Source organism: Chionomys nivalis, chromosome 15, assembly GCF_950005125.1.
Source record: "Chionomys nivalis chromosome 15, mChiNiv1.1, whole genome shotgun sequence".
NCBI classification, from domain to species: domain Eukaryota; kingdom Metazoa; phylum Chordata; class Mammalia; order Rodentia; family Cricetidae; genus Chionomys; species Chionomys nivalis.
Window position 1 is genome coordinate 50130655 of NC_080100.1, and position 23756 is coordinate 50154410.

A 23756-nucleotide genomic window follows, 5' to 3' on the forward strand; every position below is an offset into this window, starting at 1 on the left:
TAGGCGCGGTAGTTTCTGTATTCCACACCTCAGGTGGAAAGATAAGCTTTTTGAGGGCTTGCCCGCTGGAGTGCGTGTGAGCGCCCTGGGACTTTGCAGGTTGACGGGAAGTCCTGTTGTGTAGTGTTTGCTGTTTCAGCCAAGTAAATATTCCCACCACGTAGATTGTAATCTACAAATAGCAGTAAAGAAATTACTTGACAAGTTCCTGGATGCACTGGTTAGCTCTTATGCACAATCGGCACATTCTGCTCTTTGTTTATTCATTAAAAACGGAACTATTTTTTGTTGATGATGTTTTTAAATTACTGGTGTATTTGAGCAGTGCGGGTGTGGGTCTGTCCATTTTTATGAGTGCAGTGCCAGTGGGGTCCAGAAGAGGGCATTGGATCGCCTGTTACTGACTGAAGTTACAGGCTCTTGCTAGCCACTCAAAGTGGGCTGGGAGTTCTTTCCAGAGGAGTGGTCCCGCTTTTACACTCTGAGCCATCTCTTCAATCCAACGTCTTGCTAGCCGGAAGTCAATGAGCAAACAGACATTAAAAAAACAAAACAAACAAACAAACAAACAAAAAACCAAGAAATCATCTGGTAAACAATACAACCCTCGTTAACTGCATGGGTCAGGTAATTTAGAAATGGAGGTGCTGAGGAATGACCCCTTGGCCTTGCTCATACCGCGCATGCTCTGCCGTGGAACTATTAATATAACTCTCCTCATATTCTTCTTAACCTGACAGGCAAACTAGAGATGGAAAATCTACTTGTTGAATTTTCTCTTTACTATGCCAAGAATGATTTCGGAAGAAAGGAAAAGCTGTTGGAGTATCTTGAGAGGAATAATTTTGCAATGGAGAAGTTAACTATTAGATCATCTTCTACCCCTTTTAAATTTATTTAATTTTTTTCACACCCTGTATTTTGATCATAGGCTTTCTTTTCTAAAACCCACAAAACCAATAAAAAAAATCACATTAAAAAACCACGGTGTATTATAGTCAGGGTTCTTTAGAGTAACAGAACTTATAGAATGAATCTCTCTATATGTAGAAAGGGGAATTGTTAGAAGGATTTACAGGCTGTGGCCCACCTAATCCCACAATGGCTGCCTATAAACAGAAAGTCCAGGAATCCAGTAGTTGTTCAGTCCTTGAGGCAGGATGTCTCAGCAGGTCTTCAGTATCCACTGGAATTCCAAAGAAGTAGGCTCTCCTGCCAGTGAAGGAATGCACTTGCTAACAAGGCCAGAGTAAGCAGGCAAAGAGCAAAAGCTTCCTTCTTCCGTGTCCTCATATAGGAGGATTCCAGAAAAAGATATGACCCAGATTAGAGGTGGGTTTTCCCATTTCAAAAAAATCTGGATTGAAGGTGTATTGTTGCAGAATATTCATTTAACTATGCAAAAATGTTTTTCATTTGCTTATTTATGTAAAGATGTGCTGCTGTTTTACCTTGCCTGCCTGACTGGTTTAATAAAAAGTTGAACAACCACCAGCAAGGGAGGAAGTAAAGGTGGAACTTCCCATCAGGGAGATTGTGTAGGAGGAGGAATTTAGGCTCAGAGAAGAAAGAAAAAGAGATGCTGGGAAGAAGCCCAAGGCCAGCCAGTCAGATATGGAGGAAGCCAGAAACTAGGACTTGCAGTATGAAAGAAAGGTAAAATAATAATAATTAAAAAAAAAAGAAACCCGAGGCAAATATAGATGAATAAAAACAGGTTAAATGAAGTCAGAAGAGCTAGTGGGACAAGCCCAAGCTAAGGCCAAGCATTTTATAATTAATGATAAGTCCCATTTGCTAGGTAGGCTGCTGCAGCCTGCATTGACTCAGAAACCCCCACCTGCTGACCATCACAAAAATCTGCTTGTTTTCCCAAGAAGCTGCTGCTTTCTATGCTCCCGCTCCGTGGCATCCCTGCAGTTTATCCCCTACCCAAGGAGTGTCCTAGGTTGGTGGTTTCACTGGGCCTTGCTTACAGAATCTCAGTATGGGCAATTCCTCTAGTTTTTATTGTTCTCTTAACAATATATAAATAGCATCTAATTTTTATTTTGTAAAAAAATCCCTTTTTTCTGTCTGCTGCCCTGAAATTTGGCAAAGAGTAGGGGCGCAAGATATTTGTACTCCAGATTAATGCCAGAAACAGCTCAAAATCTGCTGTGTAATCTTTATTTAAGACAACAACAGAAAACAGTTTGAGAAAAATCTTATGGAGATTGCCTAAGACATACAAGCCCCCAGCCCTGAACTTGGAATACATCTTTCTGGGGTGTCCTCTGTATGGCTTTGCTGGCTAGGTTTTTTGTTTGTTTTTCTTTGCATGCTACTTTATCTGCATTTTGTGCCAGACTAATCTGGCCTCAGTAAAGGAATTGAGAAATGCTCTTTTCTCTTCTGTTTTTTTAAAGAGTTTATGAAGATCTGAAAACGCTTGAACAGGAAAGAAGGTCCTTTTTAAATAGGGGAGGCTGTCTGGGTCTTGCTGCCTGTTTACAGACACGCTTTGTTGTTGCTGTCTGGTAGTCTCACACATGAGTGGTAGTCATTTTCAACCTTCCATGCCCTGTCTGGTCCCCACCTCTCTCCTCCTGAAACCCTTATTCTAGCAAGAACTTCTCCTGTTTTCCTGCCTTTGTCTGTGACCCACTGAGTTTAACTAGAGATGTTTGCATGCATGTAGGTGGGGCCTATTTACTGGAGCAAAGGTAACTTCTTAGTGGCTACACCAGTGAAGAAAATGACACCCTCTACCCCAGCAACTTTTAGCTTCCAATTGTCCTTCAGGAAGGAGTGGAGTCTCATGGGCACCCCCCACAGCCCTGAGGGAATATTATTGGGCCCAGCCTCCTGCAATCTTGTTCAGATAATCACCACTTCAGCCAGTTCCTGAGTGCAATGGCTATACCCTATCCAGAAGACATCTGTTTCACATCTCTGTATTCTCTTCTGTGACGTTCTCTGACCCTTGGTCGGGGTGATACTGTGATTCCATTTGGGGATGAGCACTCCACCTTCACAGAGGAGCTGCTGTGCTCACCACTGGCCACTGCAGTTAAGAGGATTTTCCTGATAAAGGCTGGACGCAGCATTCATCTATGGGGATAAACACGAGGATTTAGAAGGTGGTTTGACAATGGGACCCTGTAGCAAAGCAATAGTTCCCCAGTAGGGCCTCTGACCTCCCAAGCCACAGACTCTTGACCAGATTTCAGAAGCAGGCACACACTCTCTCCTTTGCAGAGGGCCTCAGATCAGTCAGAGAGCAGTAGGTTACCCTTACAGCAGCCATGCCAATATTGTACCCATTAGCATATCTTGCCTGGCAGTCCTTCATTGTAGCTCTCAGGATTTGCAGTTGGCTGAGACTGTTGATCATGCCCCTGCCCCCCTCCAATAGTCTGCACGGCACCTTCTGGTGCTATGAAAGCTACCCAGTAGGACAGGACACCCCGCTCGGCCCCAGCTTGATTTTGCTATGTCCTGCGACCAATGCCAGTGGTCTTTTTAGCTATAACAGGCTCTTACTTTCCAATGGGTAACTAAGAGCAATGGTAATAGCATTGATTTTTTTTCAGGGGCCTTTGGGACCCGCTTGGCCAACAACGCAGAGGGTGCTATCTACACCTGGCATTGGAACTTTTCGGTAGTAGCCTATGGCTTCTGGGGGGAACATTGTCCATCCATGGAGGGTGAAATGGCTCATCCCTTTTTAAAAAGTACTAGTTAAATCTCTTCATGTGTTTCAGGTCTGGATTATTTGTTTCTTGTGACAGTTTTGATAGTTTCTATCTCTTAGGGGTTCATCCATTTCCCTTCATGCGCTGGTATGGTCGTTAGAGCATTTAAGTCCTCTTCATTGCTCTCAGTCGACAGTGGCATGCTCTCTTTCATTTGGTCCCCACACAGGGTCCTATTAAACTGTCCCTTGATGTCATACCACCTGCCGTCAGTTAGGCACCTTGTAGGAACACCTGTGTGAAGTCCATTATCAGACGTGGTGCTGTGGTGCTCTCCCTTACAGCTGACCACTGCACCCCAAGTTTTCTCTCTGTAGGTCCAGATACTTTCTCTGATGTCATAGTCTCACGGGACACTGCTTCTCCAGAACAGCTAGCCCCTGGTGTGTGTAACAAGCCAACCTCTCGCTTTAGCTCCCAGGTGGGCTGGGTGAAATTTAGTGTATCAGCTCCGCAGAAGAAGTGGCTTAATGCATCCGGTACGTATCCTTTTATTATTCTGGTGACTGGAAGTCAAAACCAAGGTGTCAGCAGGGCCATACCACCCAGTTTTTAGGAAAATATTTATGTAGATTTCTCCTGGGGACGTGAATTATAGACCTATGTGTTTGCACCACTGGTTTGGTAGCAGGGAAAAAAAGATGGCTGTCTTCCTAAGGGAATTCTCAGAAAAGCATTAGAAATCAATTTATATTTCTTAGAACTATTAGGAAGAAATGCCCCAGATTTCCACCTCCTTTTCAGCATCCATTAGCCCACTCTCCAGGCAGGCCTGCCTTATTAGTTCACATCTTCCCCTCCTGTGGTCCGAAGGCGCCCTGTAAAGGCCTTTCTGGCTGCTTCGCTTGGTACCACATTTGCTATTTCGGTTAAAATGCATTTAGTTGCCGGGCTGGTCAGAATCAAGTTTGACGACTACCCACATCCAGAGAAGTGCTGCTGTCTGAAAGTAGCGTTCTGTTTCTGTTTTTCAGTTGTAACTTAAAGGAAAGGGGTAAATATCTTGGTTTATTTTCCATTGTCATAACAAAATCTCAGAGGCTGGGCACATTATAAAGAAAATAGGTTATTTAGCATATTTTTTCTGAAGGTCCGAGTGTATGGTACTGGTGTCTGCTCAACTCATGATGAGATTCACAATGGTGGCAGCATATGGAGAATGGTGAATGGAGGGCTTCCTTACGGGCTCAATCCCTGGAGAACTAACCTAGTGCCAGAAGACCTTCATTGACCCCTTCCAAAGGATATGCCTGTGACCCAATCAGCCTTCTAGTTGATTCCAACTCCCAACATGGCTACAGTGGAGATCAAGATTCTGGAAAAAAAAATATGTGGGATTAATTTCTCTTGTGATCAAATACTTGACGTAATAACACAAGGGAGGAAAGAAAGCAGGGGTATGGGAATGGCGGAGCGCTTGCCCCAGCATGTACCATATCCTGGTTTCAATACCCAGTACTTATAAAACTGAGCCATGGTGGCACATACCTGTAATCCCAGCATCCAAGGGGTAGAGACAGGAGAATCAAAAGTTCATTCTCAGATGCCGAGCAAGTTCAAGATCTGCCTGAGCTACTTGAGACTCTGACTTAAGAGAGGGAGATCTACTTGGGCTGTTTGAGAGGGGTTTGTCCACCGCCTAGGGAAGTCATGGCCGCGGGAGCATCAGGTGGCTGGTTGATTCATATAGGCAGGACACAGCGTGCACAAGAAGCGAGCTTGAGATAGCCTTCAGAGTTCACTTCCCAGTGACCCACTTCCTTCAGTGGGGTCCCGTCTCCTAAGAGTTTCATAATGTCTCAAAACAGGACTGCCAACTGGGGACCGTGAGTGCAAACACAGGAGCCCAAGGGAGACATTTCACATCTGGTCGGAGCCATTCCCAAGTGATAGCGCAAGAGAAAGGACACAAAAGCAAACGGGAAGAACAGAAAGAGCAGCTTCAGGCCTTGTCTGGAGCGCACAGGAGAGCAGAGCAGCTGGCAGGACCCAGGGGGAGTGTCCACTGCTTGTTCTAGTGTCCACTGTGACAGGCTGGAGCAGACATCTGCTGTGGGCTTATCTCTCTGTGATTCCAGGAGCCCATCTCTCCAGCTGTGGTCAGGGTTGCCATGACCTGACCCTGCTGGCCAGACATTTCCCACAGGTTCCAGAAAGTTTTAAACGTCCCTTTCGTAGAAGGAAAAAGATACGCTTGCACAAAAGTGCTGGGTTAGAGATTTTTCTGAGAAAACTATAAAGAACAAAACCAGAATGAACTCATTTTTCTTTCTTTTTTTTTTTTTAACCTACTTTGCACTGGGAGAAAACTGAGTAATTACCAATGGATGAATGACTTGGATTAGACAAGTAGAGATCTGATATTCCGGTCCACAGTGTGTTGCTCTGTCTCCAGAGAAACTACCAGAATACTGTTACACTGACTTTGTCTGGCTCTGCTTGGAGTCATGCAGCCTGTCTGCCTGTCTGGGACTTAGCCATTCCAGAATCTTCTGCCCTCACCTCCCGGATTACCTATTCTTTGAGTCCTAGCACTTACGAAGAATTCTTAGAGATCACTCTAAAATGGCAGGTGCCCCAAAATGGCATATTTTTTATATTCTTCTCCTCCATAGAGCCAGGTATATGCTGGGCATGATTCTAGGCAATAATAGATTTCAGTAAACACTTGGAGAGGGATTGAAAAAATCCAACACGAAAAGCATAATTAGGGGTAGATCTCAATACTGGAGCATGTGTTTAGTGTGTTTGGTGTCTTGGGTTGATCCCTAGCACAGCCCACCCCACACCAATGCATGTGTCGCACTACTATGTCCAGCAAGAGTCACCCACTCCATGGGCACAGAAACCAGGATGGTCGCCGCTGGTAGCTGGAGAAGGAAGAGGGCATCGGTGATTGATGTGGGCAGTGTTTCAACTGTGGTGAAGGCCTCCAAAGGTTGCATAACAAGGTGGTGTCCTCCGTGACTCAAGACCATTCTTTTAAAGGCCCGATTTGAACGGCATGGTGGGTAGACTCTGGTTCCCGAGCTCAGCAGCCCACTTGCCGGCCTCATTTTTTAAAAACTGGGAAGCTTTACAGCAAGCTTTTACTTTAGGGCTGTTGTCTTTAAAGTTTGTCTGCGTGAGAAGACTTGGAACAGAGTCAACACCCACAAGCAAAGTTCTTGTTTCTCCGAGTCTTGGGGGAAAACTCAGTAATGACACACTCATGGGAATTTTCTGATCTGTTCTCTTCTGTTCTGTGACCTCTGTGTGGGTTTAAACACAGCAGACCCCACTAACTCCCTGTGATGTGTGCCCTCACATGTGCCCAACCCCCTGGAAGGCACCAAACTGGTGGCTAGGTAGGGGTGGGGTAGCCCCACCCAGAGTATCAGGGCTCTTTTCTTTCAGGCTGCTCCCCCTGCCCACTCCCCCAGTTCAAATCAAGCTTCCAGCAGTTCCTGGGTATATGTCCTGATCTGTGCTCCTTTCTCTAGATCAAGTAAGAAAATAAAAAAGTGACTCTCTTACCTGGGTGGCCTAGGTGCTATAGGGCACAACGGGACGGGGAGCATCCCCTGTGAGAGGGACCCCTTAAAAACAGGATTGTGGATAGGGAAAAGTAAGTTCTTCATCCTTCCCTGTACTGTATGCTGTGGGCAAGCCAAGGGGCTAGCAGCTGCAGACTTCGGCTTGAAGGCCCTTTTCTTTATTGATAATTATCGGTATGCTATGACATCTGTTTCAAGTCCTGTAAAGTTAGCATCTAAGATTACTTTTTGCCTTGGTTTCCTATTGGGACATTTATCAGGTTTGACCATGGAACTATTTCATGAGAAATATTTCTGACAAACCTAAGGTGCAGCTTACACTTTGAGATAGCTATCACTATACTTCTGTTTATTAGTATGATACTGCACTTATTTTGTCCATACCTCTCAGTACTATGGGATAGTTCCCCATTTTCTTCAAGTAGGTCTCCATTGGACGGTGACTGAGAGTTTTCATCTTCTCCTTAGGTTGTACATTTATAGCACCAGGGAGAGCAGGAATACTGGGTACCTCAAACACACCATTGGGTTTGAATAACATAAAAATGATTTCCTTGAATTCTAACTTTGGGCCTTGTACATGGAGCTGGTACCGAGTGGAGAGCAGAAATCAGTGATCTGGCCTCAGTTCCCAGTCCATCTTGTCTGTTCTAATTGGAAACCCTGCACTGACTACACTTGGGAATGCCTAGGGGTTAGCAATGGGGAACAAAGGCAGGGCAATAGCTAGGGACCCAGGCTTTGACAATGGTGGCTCTGGAGTTGGGTTCTGCTACTCCCTGGCTCTGAAAGCTTGCTGCAGGCTCTTTGCCTCTCTGCTCTTGTGTGACTTTCCATGAGAGAATTTTATTCCACCAGAATGGAGAGGGCAGTGTTGGACCAAAGGAATAACTCCATCCTTGTGTAGCCTGGTGGACCAGAGATTTTTCCTGGAGTTGCTTATAGGAGCCTGGATGAACTAAGAGGTTTGTGGTGGCTCATGCCTTTAATCTCAGCAAAAGCAGAGGCAAGGCAGATGGATCCAAGAGAAACCCTTTAAAAAAACAAAAAGACCAAACTACAACAACCAAAGGAAGTTCACCCCAGCATGGGTGGCATCTCCTGAGAGCCTCATTGCTGGTGTTCCCTAGGTGGGTTGTAGGCAGCTACAGCATCGAAGCAGCCACCCAACCCCCAGTAATTGTTGACCACTCTTGTGAGCTTGGTGAGCTATGGCAGCTCTATCTTCCCTCCATGAGATCCTGTCAATAGGTTCCATCTCCTGAGGGTCTCCTGTGGTGGTTCAAGATGGTGGCTGTCATGTCCCACCCCTTTTGGTAAAGTGTTTTTATTATCTTCTAGTCCAATGTATCTGTCTCTTCTGCTCCATCCTTGCATGACTCCAGTGACTTGGACTTGATTGGGGTGACCAGACAGACAGACAGACAGACAAAAAGCTCAGATTAGTTGGTGGGTTCTCAGCTGGGGAAACCTTAGTATCTCAGAGCAAGAGTGTTTATTACATAGAGTTGAACAAGGATACTGTTTACAGCCGGACAAAGAGGTGGGGTTATTACATACAGATAAACAAGGAGGCAGGGTGTATGGTATAGAGCTTGGTCAAGGGGACATCAATCTGGACAGGAGCAGTCACTGTAGAGGGCAGTCTTCATGCTATCAACATCTAGGGGTGGGAGGAGAAAGCTATGATAGACATGTCATGCACACGAGGCCTTCTCACACGAGGCCTCCCAAGGAAGGCTTTGCCATCACACAAACACCCAAATCTTTTGTTGGACTAAATTCTAAACGATTGCTGAAATTACTCTTGAATTTCATGCATGTGTTATGTACATTTCAAATACATATGCTTGTGCTAATTATCCTTTAATGATGGTATTTTACATGGGAATTAAAAGAATTACCAGTTAGTTCTGGGGAGATAACTGAGTTGATAGAGTGCTTGCCTTGCAAGCATGAGGGCTAGGGCTTGAGTTTGATCCCGGGACCCCTGCTAAAAAAATCCAGGTGTGGTGGCCAGTGCTTGTACTCCCAGTGCTGGGGAGGCAGAGACAGATGGATCCTTAGGGCTCAGTGGTCTGCCAGTTTATCCTACTTGGCCTGCAGAGGCTGTCCTCTTGTTCACACCCGTATAGTACACAGGTGTACACACACACACACACACACACACACACACACACACACACACACACTCCCAGTTATATGGGCAGTGTCCTGTTTCCTACGTCTCTCCCAAGTGTACCTTGAATTGGCTCCAGATTTTCTAACAGATTGAAATCCCACAGTTTGCTTCTAGTGCATTTGGTGCCTCCACTGTTGGGGATTTCCATATTCCCACGTTTCAACCTCAATGTCCTCAAAAAAGCATTTTTTGCCCAATGACTGAAAGATAAAGAAACAGAACTTCCATCTATATGACCACTAGAGATTTTGTGTTATAAATTTGAAATAGTGGAGCTGTCAAATATAATGTCTTTATTTGGCAAGGGCAACTTTTTATTCATATATTAAATATTTTACTGATTTGAGCAAGATCTTTAAAGTTGAGGGCTTTTTCACTCTTATTGTGGTGATTATTGCTTGTTACTTAACTATAAAATTCATGTGTTGGTGACAGATCTTGACGTAGGTCTAAGACTGTTTTCCGTAAAACTACACCAGAGTGTGTCTGAAGGGTTTGTAACTCAATAGCAGAGTCCTTGCCTATCATCACTGATTCCTTGGGTTCCATCTCTACCCTCCCTAAATTTACTGGAATGAAAAAAAAATCATCATTTTTATATATTTGTACTGTAATTCTTTTTTTCTTTTACTCTCTGATTTATTTGTATGCTTATATAGACATTAGTCAGTCAAAGAAAACTCTTTGGAAGTCAGCTTTCTACCTCTTGGGGTTGAAGACGGCAATTTTAAGAATTTGTTCTGGTTGTGAAATTTTATGAGTCTTCTAATTAGGCTATATAAGGAATTGTTCTTACTGTCGTTTGAATTAGTGAACAAAGAAAGATGCTCTGGAGACTTCCCAAATGGGGTTGAACAAGGAGCAAGACAATGAAATATTTAAACACTTTCTAACAGCAACAATGAATTCGTCCTCAGCCACTCCGATTGCACTCATCCCCATTACAGACAATGGTTATACACTCTGTGCCCAAGGCCATGGAATCTTTGCTAAGTTGAGTTGGAGAGGTGGACTCCAGTAGTGACTAACCAAAGCTGCAACTAACCCCCAGGCTTCTTCTGGATGCTCAGCTTCCATCCATCTCTGCCTGAGCTGGGGTATCAGGAAGAGACTCATGCCTGATGCTGTCCTTTTACTGACAGATGCATGTACATTATCAGAGGTCAGACCTCAAGGATGCTCACGGGCCAGCTGCATCGTCAGAATCACTGTAAGAGCATGCGTAACTACCACATCATATCTGGGAGCTGGGATTTGCCCTTGAACGTGTCTGTGGTTTAGATGACACATCCCGAAGTTTGAGCACCATGCTCATATAAGGTATGGTTGGTGAAGGAAACAAGACTGGAAACACGGTGCAAGGCTGAACAAATGGAAATTAACCTAGTTTGCTGCCTCTGTTACAGCACAATGTCTCTAATTGCTAAAGGGGCAACCGTTTGTCCTTAGGATTTATTCTTCAAAATCAAGACTTATTTCAAAATAGGGCCAAGGGCTACAGAATCAAAACAGAAGGTGCTGATGATAAGGCAAGTTACACGTGACACCTATCACCCGTGGCCGAAATGAAAGGGCAGGAAAACCTTGGGTCTCTAATGAGAGTCAAGTCTAATCAACTCTTCTCAGAACGGATTTGCGATGGGAGCTCGGCACCTGGAACTTAGGAGCTGGTTACAAGGACCGCCACGAACAATGGGTAATTTACATTGCTGCTTCATGTTAGATGTGTCATAGCTGTGTCTGTCATGGCAGCGAGGCAGAGGGGTTTGGGACACGTTGCAGCTTTCTAGAGAAATTACAAGCTGCTGTTCTGAGAATGGGGGCCTGCTGTCATCCACAGTTGGGGGCTGCACCCCTAGCGTCAAAGGACGCAGCACTTACCCAAGTCCCTCTGTGTCAGAGGCCGGTGACCCGTTGTGCTGGGCCGTAAGCTAGCCAGTTGTTTCAGACAACACTGCCTTCCTCTGTTTTTCCTCCTACCCAGACATCTCCTCTCGGCCAGTTAGGGCTCAGGCAGTGAGTGTGTAAGTTCTGTGTCAAAATCATTTGGTACAATTTAATATCTTTTCAAGATAAAGGTTCTCAGCAGTCTTGAAGGTGAAGATGCCATAAGTTGCCACCTGGGGGCTTTTAATAATTAAGATAAAACCATTTGGGCTATTAAATTAAGAATGGATTATGATGAGATGGGCCAAAGTCAAGGACATATCCGAGAAGGATATTATACTAGGTCAGGGAAAGATGAAAGCTTAGATTTTGAAGGAATCCATAAAAAGGAAAGATATTTGGTAAATAAAATTGACAGGGTATATTTAGAGATTGGTCATGGGGATTGAGGAAATGTTACAAGGGTAATAGCCGGTTTGGTTGGATGGGCAGAGCTGCCCTTGCACAGGATGATGGGTAATGTCCATTCTCCTCTGGAGGGACCCCTAAGATCTATTAGAAGAGTCTGATATCTGTGGGAAAATTGTGTGATCTGAATGGGTGTGAGGTAATGCCAAACATGTGGATAGATCTCAATATGTCAGAATGCTGATGAGGGATGTTGTGAACAGGTCTGAAGCAAACTGGAAGGAGGATATGCCAGCATTGGAGCCAACACCAGAGAACAGGTAAGAAAGAGCTGCTCGGAGGGGCTTTGCCACAAAATGCTTTCATATAGCATCTCATTTGGACATCACTCTAGCCACGTGAGATAGATTTGATTTTCCTCTTACTTTTAGATAATAACTGATGTCCAATTTATCAATTACCTGCCCAAAGCTATTGAATAATGAACAAAATTTTTAAATGTAAAGCTTCTGAAGCTGGAGATCCTATAAGTTTCACTGAGGATCATTAGGAGAGCTACATTAAAAAAAAAAAAAAACTTTAAATCTCTGAATTAAGAAGTGGTCTCCAGGGAGCTGGAGAGATGACTCAGTGGTTAAGAGTACTGACTTCTCTTTCAAAGGATCTGGGTTCAATTCCCAGCACCCACATGGCAGTTCACAACTGTCTGAAGATCCAGTTGCAGGGGATCTGACACCTTCACACCAATGCTCATAAAATAAAGTTAAATAAACCATAAAAAATATTTAAAAAAAAAAAAAGAAGAAGTGGTCTCCAATGCAACCATGAAAAATGGGGAAGAAACAGATTGGGTATTGCTGTGGGACAATGGTCTTGTACGCTGTAAAGATTTGTCACTTGTATTGGTTTATAAAATGCTGATTGGCCAGTAGCCAGGCAGGAAGCATAGGTGGGACAACCAGAATAGAAGAATTCTGGGAAGAAGAAAGGCTCAGTTTTCAGTCATCACCCAGACACAGAGGAAGCAAGATGAGAATGCCTCACTGTTAAAAGGTACCAAGCCACATGGCTAACACGGACAAGAATTATGGGTTAATATAAGCTATAAGAGTTAATAAGAACTAATAGGCCAACCACTTTATAATTAATGTAAGTCTCTGTGTGTTTCTTTGGGACTGAATGGCTGTGGTACCAGGTGGGACAGAAACCTCTATCAACCTGGTATAAAGGTCGTTATGGTTGACTCTAATGTTGACTTGCCACGGGTTAGGATCATCTGAGTAGGGAGACAGTTCTTACCTGAAGAACTGTCCTGGCTGCCTTGATTGATGTCGGAAAATCCATACAACAGTCAAAAGGTGCAAAAATGCAAACATCTAAACAGATGAATAGATAGAATATGGCATTCACACACAACAGAATACTCTGTAGTCCAGACTGGCCTTGAACTCACTGAGGAAGACCTCCAACTGTGGCAATCCTGCTACCTCAGCCTCTCAAATCCTGAACTTGCAAGTGATAAATTATCCTAGCTATTATTTATATTGTTGAAGTTTTGGTTGTGAATCTTAGCATTTAACAGCTGAACTGTCTTTCCAGTTCAGTTATTCATATTTTTAATGAGATTCCAACATATGCTATGAAATAGATACTTGAAAAACTTAAAAGAAAAAGTTTTATTTAATTCTATTCATACACAATTCATAGGACATAAAGTTTGTTAGTAGGTGGGGTAAGGAGAGACCAGGGAGGTTTCCTTTAATGGACAGTTTCTGTTTGGGCTGATGAGGCTGATGCATGGTGGTGATGGTTGCTCATTAGTGTGTATCTACTTAACGACACTGAACTGTACTCTTTAAATGGGTACAGTGATAACCTGTCTATTTTATCACAGTGAAAATTGTCTTAAAAGTGAGCTCCGCGTGTTGAAGGATGAGCTGTGTCTTATTTGTCAGTACACGCCATTTGACAGCAGTGATGCAAATTCAGTTTTATAAAGTGGTATCGTTGTGTATTTCCTACAGAGCTAAAAAAAAATCTGTTGGTATAAATTTAAATTGCATTTTCCTCTATGATTTCCAAATAACACTTTCAGAGATCTGCCATAAATGAACAGTGAGGAAAAAAAATCTCTCCTACTTCCACATCCCAAGGCTTTCTGCCTCCTTCCTTATGCTATGCCAGGAAGATTCTAGCGCCTGGATCGATTTATAGCAGATCATTATTCTGCCAAAGTCTGAGGAAACCATCCTGGTCATGGATCGTTCCTTGCCAGGACATAGATTTAAATTGAGAAAGAATGCTCCAGCATCCACAAAAGTCTGTATTAATCATTTTTTCCATTTCTATTCCTCCCCAACAGCCTCGTGACCTAGTGCCACAGGCATGGCCAGGTTCCTGCGTGTGTGCATTAAGCAAGTCCTTTCATTTCCTCAATAAGCCATTTCCTCCTAGAGCAGAGCCATGCTCTGCCATCTGCTGAGCCCTGTGTCTCACAGTATTTCTGCAGTTGGGGCTTGGATGTGGGTGAGGACTGCGAGAGAAACAAGGGTCCACTCTGCAAGATAAGGCTGGGTTCAGGGTTGCCTAGCAGGGTGAGCCTGATCCCCTGGAAGGTTTAAACCACCCAGTGACTCAGCATTTTCAAACCCTATCTCTGGTCTTTAAGCCTTAAAGTTTCCTAGCAGGATCCTAACTTTGGAAGAGGATTCCTGCCTCAGCTCTTCATCCAGTCTCTTTCATAACCATTACCGGGTGATTTAATTTTTATTACAGTATCCCTTGTACCGCAAAAGATGTTTCTTTCAGAATTGCCATGGAGACCGACTCAAGTCCTGCTGCCTTTGAATAGTTAGTAAGCTCACCTGACTCTGTGGTTTCCTTTTTTCAAGACTGCAAAAACAATTCACAAGGCTAACGAATACTCTGTTCCTTATGCTGTAATTAACATTGCCACCATATCGTCACACCTACCACGTGACCTGGGGCTTCCCCTTCCACCTGTGCATCATCCCTGTCCTCCACAGGTAAAAGTCCTGTGTTATCACTTCATCTGCCTTTACTATCCGCAGTGGCATGCTCTCTCCCCTAACAAGACCCCAACCACAGAGAGCCAGAAAGGAGGAACCACCCAGCATTTCCCACTGTGTGCCTGTTCCTGCCCTGCAGCTCTCCAGGGCAGAATGAATGCTGGCATCAGGGAACTGCTCAGGTAAACTCTGGAGGTGTAGTATCTGGGCTAAGACACCATCACCCAGCGTGATGTGACCAGATCAAGGAGATATGAATCACTGCTCAAGGTTTTGGTAGCCTCTCCCTGGTATGAGCATATTAAACATTCTCAGCTCAAAGCTGAGCCTTTACTTCTGCCCACAGAAGTTGGAGGGCAATGCTTAGGTCCACTCACCAGAACAAGGTCAAAATCTATTACATAATCAATATCCTAGATCCTTGGGCCTGTGTGGTGGTTCCCACCCAGAGTTTGGCCAAGCTCAAAATCATGATCACAGCTCTACTTCTCAGAAGACAGGGGAGATGGCAAGTAAACATGAGGCCCTGAGTTCAAATCCCCAGCAGCCATGTAAAAATCTGGGTGTGACTTCAGGTATGTCTGTTACTGGGTATGAGGGTTGGAAGCAGGGTGATTGGGACTTGCTGACTGCCAGCCTAACTCTGGGTTCAGTGAGCAACCCTAGCTCAAGGGAATAGGGTGGAGCATCATAGAGCTGGATGCCCAATGCACTCCTCTGGCTTCTATGCTCATACACTTGCACACAGTGTATATATATGCTCCTATCTCGGTCTTTCTGTTTCGTTCTCTGTCTCTTTCTCTTACACACACACACACACACACACACACACACACACACACACACACACACACTTCATAGTGGACTAAGGTAGAAACCAGGTTGAAGAATCCTAAACTTGACACCCCTTGTCATCAGCCAGACAGTAACTTAATATTACTTTGATTGGCTAACAGTTTGCGGTGTAAAAACAGCTCAGATAGTTCCTTTGTTCGGTTATTCAATCTGAAATCTGCTATGTGATCTAGTATGCTCACAAAAGAAAATTGCCAGTATTTCCATGCTACTTTATTGCTGATGGGACCGCCTGGTTTAAAGCATATCTTGGTACGGGAAAGAAAGACACACAACTGTTGGGAAGTCATTATGGGTGTTTACCAGTGTTGAAGTTACAGCTGTGTAAGGCTTTCCCGAGACATTATGGTAAAACCCAAACAGATCACACAGAAGAATGAAATAATAAATCCTGCCTCCCTTCAGCAGCATCTCCACCAAGATGCCAGAGGAATCTGGAATTCGAGGCATGCACTTGTGGGTAGCCGGGATGGTCACCATAAGAGAGGAATGTTTTTCTCACTATTCTCATCACAGCTTGAAGGAGTGATCACATTGCCTAGCTTGGAAATGGATTTTTTTCCTTCCCCAGTAGGTTTATTTGCTCAGGTTCCTGTTTGCCAGAGGAGGGCTGAGGGCCCAGGGCCAGGCAGAGGCAGGTCTAGCTGTGTGCTCTGGAGGGAGCCATGTCCTCCTGTTTCTTGGTAATTTGCTGTAAATTGGCGCTGCTGATTTTCAGAGTTTTATCCAGTTCTGTTCTTCTCCTTCGGTTGGAATAGCATTCGTTTTTCTTGGCTGTGGGATATGGTCCGTGACCTCCACGCTGGCCCTCACATTACTGGCTGGTATTTCACAGTAACCGGATTGGCATATCGTCACCCATCTTCTGCATGTTGGACTCTTGCATTTTCGTCAGCAGGGACTGCTCACTGTTTTCCATCTTCGTTCAGGGAAACCAGAAAAGTATTGCTTTGAAATTGATTTTTCTTTAGTATGTTTTTCTAATGAGATTCCTCTGTGACCTTGATTGTGTTTTCCCATCTCTCTTTTGTTTTCACATGGAGATTCAGTTGTTTTCACAGTCCGGAGCACGGGGGGCGGGGAGTTGGGGACTGTACTCTATGCTGATCAGAACCCATGTGGGTCTCTGGGGTTTCATTAGTATAGAGTTATTTAGGGGAACTGCATTTAGAGGCATATTTTGGCAAATTGGAGTGTGTCGGGGGAAAAGCGAACAGGTTGGTCCAAGCAGTACATGATGAATAATTAACAGAGAGGAGAAGGCCTGAGCGAGACAATAGCTGTCTGTAAAGGCTGTGCTAAAACACAGCTACGACAGCTGTGGGGAGTTAGTGGGAGGCAAGCTACAGCTTATTATGCAGTTACATTAGCAGCACCAATGTTAGAGCGGCCCGGCTCATGGAGAACTTCATTTCCCTCTTTAGAAGTTAGATAGAAAGCCAGGATCCAAACATCCAGGCTGGTATAATGGGTATGACTCAGATCCCCACTGGGAAGCTGAGGTAGTGAAAGTCACTTGAGTCTGTGAGTTCCAGGACAACCTGTGCCACACGCTGCTTTGTTTTTTCTTTGTAGATGTATGTATGCGTGTGTGTGTGTGTGTGTGTGTGTGTGTGCGCACGTGCTTGCACTTGTATGTTGGGATCAGAAGACAACCTTGAACATCATCTCTCTAGTGCTAGCCACCATTTTATTGATAAAGTCTCTCACTAGCTTATAACTTACTGAGCAAGACTGGCTGGCTGGCCAGTGAGTATCAGGGATCTGCCTGTCTCTTCCTTTCTGTCCCTGGGATTACAGTAGTTACTACCCTACCCATTAAAACATATTAAAAGGTTTTTTTTTGACAGTTTCATGCATGTGTATAATAAATTTTAGTATTTTAGTTGTTTCTGCCTCCTCTCTCTCTCTCTCTGTCTGTCTCTCTCTCTCTGTCTCTTCAATTTGTTGTGGGTGGGAGGTTACTCAGTAGAACAAGGGCAAATTACCAGGGACTACATCACTGAAGAACACCTTTCTCAATAACTGTTAATTGCTAACAGTTCCTCAAGGAGCATGGGGTATCATGAATCCCTGCTCATTCAAGATGAAGCGCTGTTGGGTTCAGTCATCTGAAGGCATTGTGAAGATAGCCTCAGCTTCAGTGAGCTCATGAACACAACTGCTATGCCATATCAGGAAGACATCTTTTTGCGCACCCCTTACCATTTTCCGGCTCTTTCATTCTTTCTATTCCCACTTCAATCATGGTTCCTGAGCCTTGGGGGGCAGTGATCCAGCTATCCTGTTTATGGGGGAACACCTCACTATTATGTCATCATAGCATTTTGGTTAGTTATGGGTCTCTAACCTCTACTCACTGCAAGCAGCCTTTCCGACAAAGGCTGGGTACAGCACTAATCTATGGGTCTAAACAGGAGGCTTCAGAAAACAGTTTGACAAGCCTTTAGCAAAACTGCGGTCCTAGATTCCCTCCCTATGTCTGGGACTTCCCAAAACACAGACTTTTGACAGGCTTCACAGCCTGTCCTCTCCTGCGGAGTGAGCCTCAATTCCAGTCAGGAAGTGGTTGGTTACCACATGACAGTCATTCCGCTGTTGCAGTAGACAGCACTTCCTGTGTGGTGGTTCATAACTGTGGCTCACAGGATTCATAGCTGGATCGCACTGCTCACCATTTTTCTCCCCCAGCAGTCTACAGTGCATCCTCTTTGGAACTATGAAAACTACCCAGGAGGGAGGAGGCTTCCATTCAGCTCCAGCTTGATATCACCATGACCTGTGACATAGCAATAGGGTCCTACCATCAGGCTCTGGTGGGCAACCAAGAGCAATGGCAATAGCCCACATTCTTTTGCAGGTGTCTCTGGGACCTCCACAGCCAATAACTTGGATGGAGATGTCCCACATCTGGCACTGAGATTTTTGTTTACTAGGGCATGACTTCTGGGAAGAAATTCTCCACTATAGAGGTGTCTCTGTTTATAGCTTTTGTTTTTAGGTAATATTGTTTAATAAACTTGTAAAGTAGTATGTTTTCATATGGCTTTTACACACATCCTTAGTTTTGGTTACTCCTTCTTTCTTCCTCCTCTTCCTTCCCAACTCTCCCTGCTTAGACCTTCCCACCTCCCAGGATTCTCCTCCTCCACTATTGTGTATGTGTATTACATTTTTATTAATTACCTATTTATTGATTGACTTTTGGGCTGGTTGCAATCACTATTATGATTGTAGCTACAATGAAGCAGATATGGAGATATCTCTGATGAGTTCTTTGTAGAGATGTCTGAAGTATTTAATATAACTGGATCATATGGAAGTTATAACTAGTGTTTTGAAGAACTTCCATACTGATTTCCATAGTGATTGTACCAGATTACACTTGCATCAACAATGAACAAGTGTTCCCCTTTTCCCACATCATCACCCTCATCTGTTTTATTGATTAATTGCCATTCTGATGGAGTAATTGTAAATCTCAAGGTAGTTTTTTATTTCTCTAGTGGCTAAGGATGTTGAGCACTTTAAAAAGTATTTTATTATTCATTTGTGATCTTTTGAGGGCTTGCTATTTAGTTGGATAAATCATGCTCTCATTGGGCTGTTTGTTTTCTTGATGATTAGATGTTTTAGTTGCACGTATATTTTGAATATCAATCCTTTGCCAGATAGACATTTTCCCATTCTGTAAACTACCTTTTCATTAGATTGACATTTTCATTTTTTTCCTTTAATCAACTTGACACCATTAACCTAGACATATCTTAGAAGAGCAGAATCTCCATTGGGGAATTGCCTCATCAGATTTGCCTATAGACAAGTCTATGGGGGCAATTTTGATTAATGATTGATGTGGGAGGACTTAACCCACTATGGGTGGTACCATCTGTGGGTAGGTGCTCCTGGGGTGCATAAGAGAGCAAAGCCAGGAAAAGCAGAGTAGTAAGCAGCCTTCCTCCATGGCTTCTGCTTCAGTTCCTGCCTATACTTGAGTATTTACACTTTCTACAAAAGCAACACACACACTCAACACACACACTTCCTCATATTGCAGTGAGCATGGGGCCACCCATCTCTGTGCCTGTAGCAACAATGGAGAGTTCTCAAGTGCCATCTCCCTTGGAAATTTCCTTCTTTTCCTCATGATAGATTTTCTACTTCTTGTCTTCTCTTTTGGTTTAGTCTTTTTCTTTTAATTTTTTATTCTCTAGTAGTTTTCCTGAGAAAAGACACCAACAGAGCCAGTTAGATGGACCATGTGACTCAAGGGTCTTTTTCTAGCCTGTGATAGACTGGTGATATAGCTGGATATAGGATTCTAGGTATGACATCCCTTCATTCAGAATGTGGGGAACATTCCATTGCCTCCAACTTCTGATGTCGCTCATGAGAGGTTCTGCCACTCTGATTTTCAGTCCTTTGCACAGACGCCTGTTTCTCATTGCTGGGATTTTGTCTGGTTTGAACCTGTGCAGGGTTTGCGCATGCTGTCTCTGTGGGTTCATATGTGTCAGTCCTGTGGATCTAAAATTCCACAATAATATATGCAATCGATTAGATTGTTGTTCAGAGTATTTACTCCTCAGGGGCCAAGGAGATGGCTCTCACATAGTAGAACTTGCTGCTCCTGCAGAGGACGAGAAGCTCAGTTGGCAGCACCGACAGCCAGCTCCAGGGGACTGGGCTCCCTCTTCTGGCCTCTGTGGGCACTGGAACAGGCATACACACAGACACATGGTCACACACAGAGAGGCATAAAGAAAAGTAAAACCTTTAAGAAACTTATTTTTGTTATTTTATGTGTGTCAGTGTTTTGCTTGCATGTATGTGCACCATGTGTGTGCATGATACCTGCAGAGGCCAGAAGAGAGTGTTAGATCCCCTTAAACTAGAATTATGATTGATTGTGAGCTATCACATTTGGTACTAGAAATCAAACTCCATTCTTCTGGAAGAACATCCAGTACTCTTAACTGCTGAGTCATTTCTCCATACCCCCAAAAGTAAAATCTTGAAAAAATGTATTTACTCTCCTTCCCCAGCCACTTATGTTGCTGGAGTGACTTTGCTGACTTTGTCATTATGACGATGGCAGCTAAAGGGCAAGCAAAGGCTTAAAAAGCACATGCGTGCTTGGGTCTATTCTCTTCTATTTACACCATCAGAACAGAAGAACACGCTGGTAGTCCAAAGAGGAAGATAAATAGCATGTGAAATAAAGCCAGTTAGTTCTAGCCAAGCTAAGCCTGCATCAGAGCCCAGCTGAGCCCGGCCTGCAGCTGCCAACACTCAGCTGATTCACAGGTCACTGAGAATATATTACTGTTATTTTAAGCCACTACAGTTTTGGATGTTTTCCACATGGCATTTTGTAAGAATAGCTTTTGGTATTGGACATTGGTATATTATTGGCATGAGAAATTGTTATCAATTATGTGAGGTAGATACAAGAAAAGCAAAAAAAAAAAGGCTTTGGTTTGGGAAACTCATGGGCACAAGAAGGCTGTGATAGAAGTTAGGAAGAAGATGGCTGTCTGGATTATGCAATGAGGGGTGAAGTATTTTCTAAATGTAGCAAACTTGGAAATTGGAATATATACTAAAAATATCTGAATTTGTGTTGAAAGATGTCCAGGCAAAGGGGTGAAAATGAGAGCTAGCTGTCATTAGCTGTGTATATATTATAGATCCTGTATGTCAAAGAGAAAAGCATTTAGGAAAGAGCCAGTTTTGAACAAAAATGTACACAGATTGGAGAGAATCCAGGAAATTCTGGGGTTGCTGAGTTGAAAAAGAAAGCTTCTTTACCTTGAACCATTTGAGGGACCATATGGAAACCTGCTATTGTAGAAGTTTCCTAAAATATATACACATATGAACATAATCTAAATGGAGTCACCAAGTAACAGGCCAGACAGTGCCCCAACAAGACAGGTATCTCTTGCCACCAAGTGAATCCTCCAATGACAGGAATGGGCTACATTTTTGAATTGTTGGCCGAAAGGGCCCCCATAGAACCCCCCTAGAGCCTCAGGCAATCGTCAAGGCTTTTGTTGCATCCTCACAAGCTGTTAGTAAGGCCCTATTGTTAAAAACAACACCTATATCTCTCACTGAACGTGGAGAGGGGTAGGTGATGCCTACCTAGAGGCATTACCCCTACTGAGTAGTGTTCATGGTCCTGGAAGGTACTCTGTATGCTACCAGAGGAGAAGGGTAAACACTAGCCTAGATATAAGCCCGGCAAATAACAATAATGACCTGCCTGTGGGATATGTTGGAGCAACAGTGGCACAAACATTGTTGGAGTAGCCAATCACTCTCTGATAAGATTCAATGTCCAGTCTATGAAATGGAACTCATACCTTACACTACTAGGGTGGTCAAGAACCTGAAATAGGAAAGGCCATGGGTGTAGTGGAAAATCTAGACTTGCTAAATTCTGCTAAAAAAAAAATATAAAATGACTCCGAATACCCTGCTATACCCATAGATCAGTGCCTTACTCCACCATAACCAGGTATTTTGAGATGTAAGGAGGTATGCCCTATCCTGTAGCCATTCAGCTCCAAAGAAACATACAGAGGTCTACATTAATTATAAACTGGGTGGCCTATTATCTCAGGCTTCTTATTAACTCTTACAGCCTACATTAACCTATAATTTTTGTCTGGGTTAGCCACATGGCTTGGTACCTTTTATCAGTGAGGCATTCTCATCTTGCTTCCTCTATGTCTGGGTGACACCTGCAGACTGAGTCGTTCCTCTTCCCAGAATTCCCCAGTTCTTGTTGTTGCTCCTGCCTGGCTCCTTGTCAATCAGCATTTTATTAAAGCAATACAACTGACAAATCAGACGAGATCGGGCGCGTTCAGGGTGGTGGTGGTGGCGCACGCCTTTAATCCCAGCACTCGGGAGGCAGAGGCAGGCGGATCTCTGGGAGTTCGAGACCAGCCTGGTCTACAAGAGCTAGTTCCAGGACAGGCTCCAAAACCACAGAGAAACCCTGTCTCGAAAAACCAAAATAAATAAATAAATAAATAAATAAAAATAAAAAATAAAAATACAACTGACAAATCTTTACAGGGTGCAAGATCATTGTACCACAGCAATTATGCTAGTTTGTTCCTTGTATATTGGGAGGGAAGTCTTTTCCCCTCCCCTTTTGATTGGCATATATAAGGACTATGAATAATAAACTTGAGGCTGTTACAATAATCACTAGAAGCCTTTTCAACTCTATCTCCTGTCTCTTGTCTATTCCTTTCCTCAATACTCACTCCCCTTTTCAGGAATGTGTGGACAACTTTAGGCCTCATTTTGTTTTGTTTGGGCATTTTTGTATTGTTGATATTTTGTTTGTATATTTTGGCTTTTGATTTTTTTGTGAGGGAAGGATTATTGTATATCCCCCTTCAGTTTGTTTTGGGAGAGAGAGTTTGGTGTGGCGTTGAGTGCTGGGGGTGGGTGTAGATCTGAGAGGAGTGCAGAGAGGAGAAAAGTGTGATCAGATTTAAAAAAGTATACATATATAAAAAGGACTTCTTTATCTCCAGTGTGCTACTTTATGGCAAATCAACCATGCCAAGATTGAAAAATTCAGTAGTTCATTCTATAATGGTTGGATACGTGTTCCGGTTGTAGATTTGCCTTTCTTCCCTTGGATCTTCGGTGAACACCACTCCTGGTAAACAGGAATCCTGATCATAGCCACAGAAGAATTATACACCTAGTCTAATAAATACCAGAGATCCACCTCATAGCAGGCAAGATGTGGGGAGGAGGTCTGTGACCATGAGTCCATGGTCATTTAACATCCTGCATTCTCTAGAAGGAGCCACCCTCAGAATGCACTGGAATTCTAGAGTGGACCCATACTGTGAGAATCTAGTTCCTATCCTTTAGGATGTACTCTCTGCACTCAATTAGAGTCCTCTGTATGGTGCTATGTCCTCAATATGAAGAAACAAGCAAGCTTGGGAGCAAAGAGGTAGAAGCAGAAGTGGCCTTGCTATCAGTTCTAATGATTCACTGATTTTTTTTTTTTTTGCTTTGTTTTTCTACATGACTAGGTTCTTTGAGGTTATAGATTCTGATCCCCAAATAAAATATGTTCTTA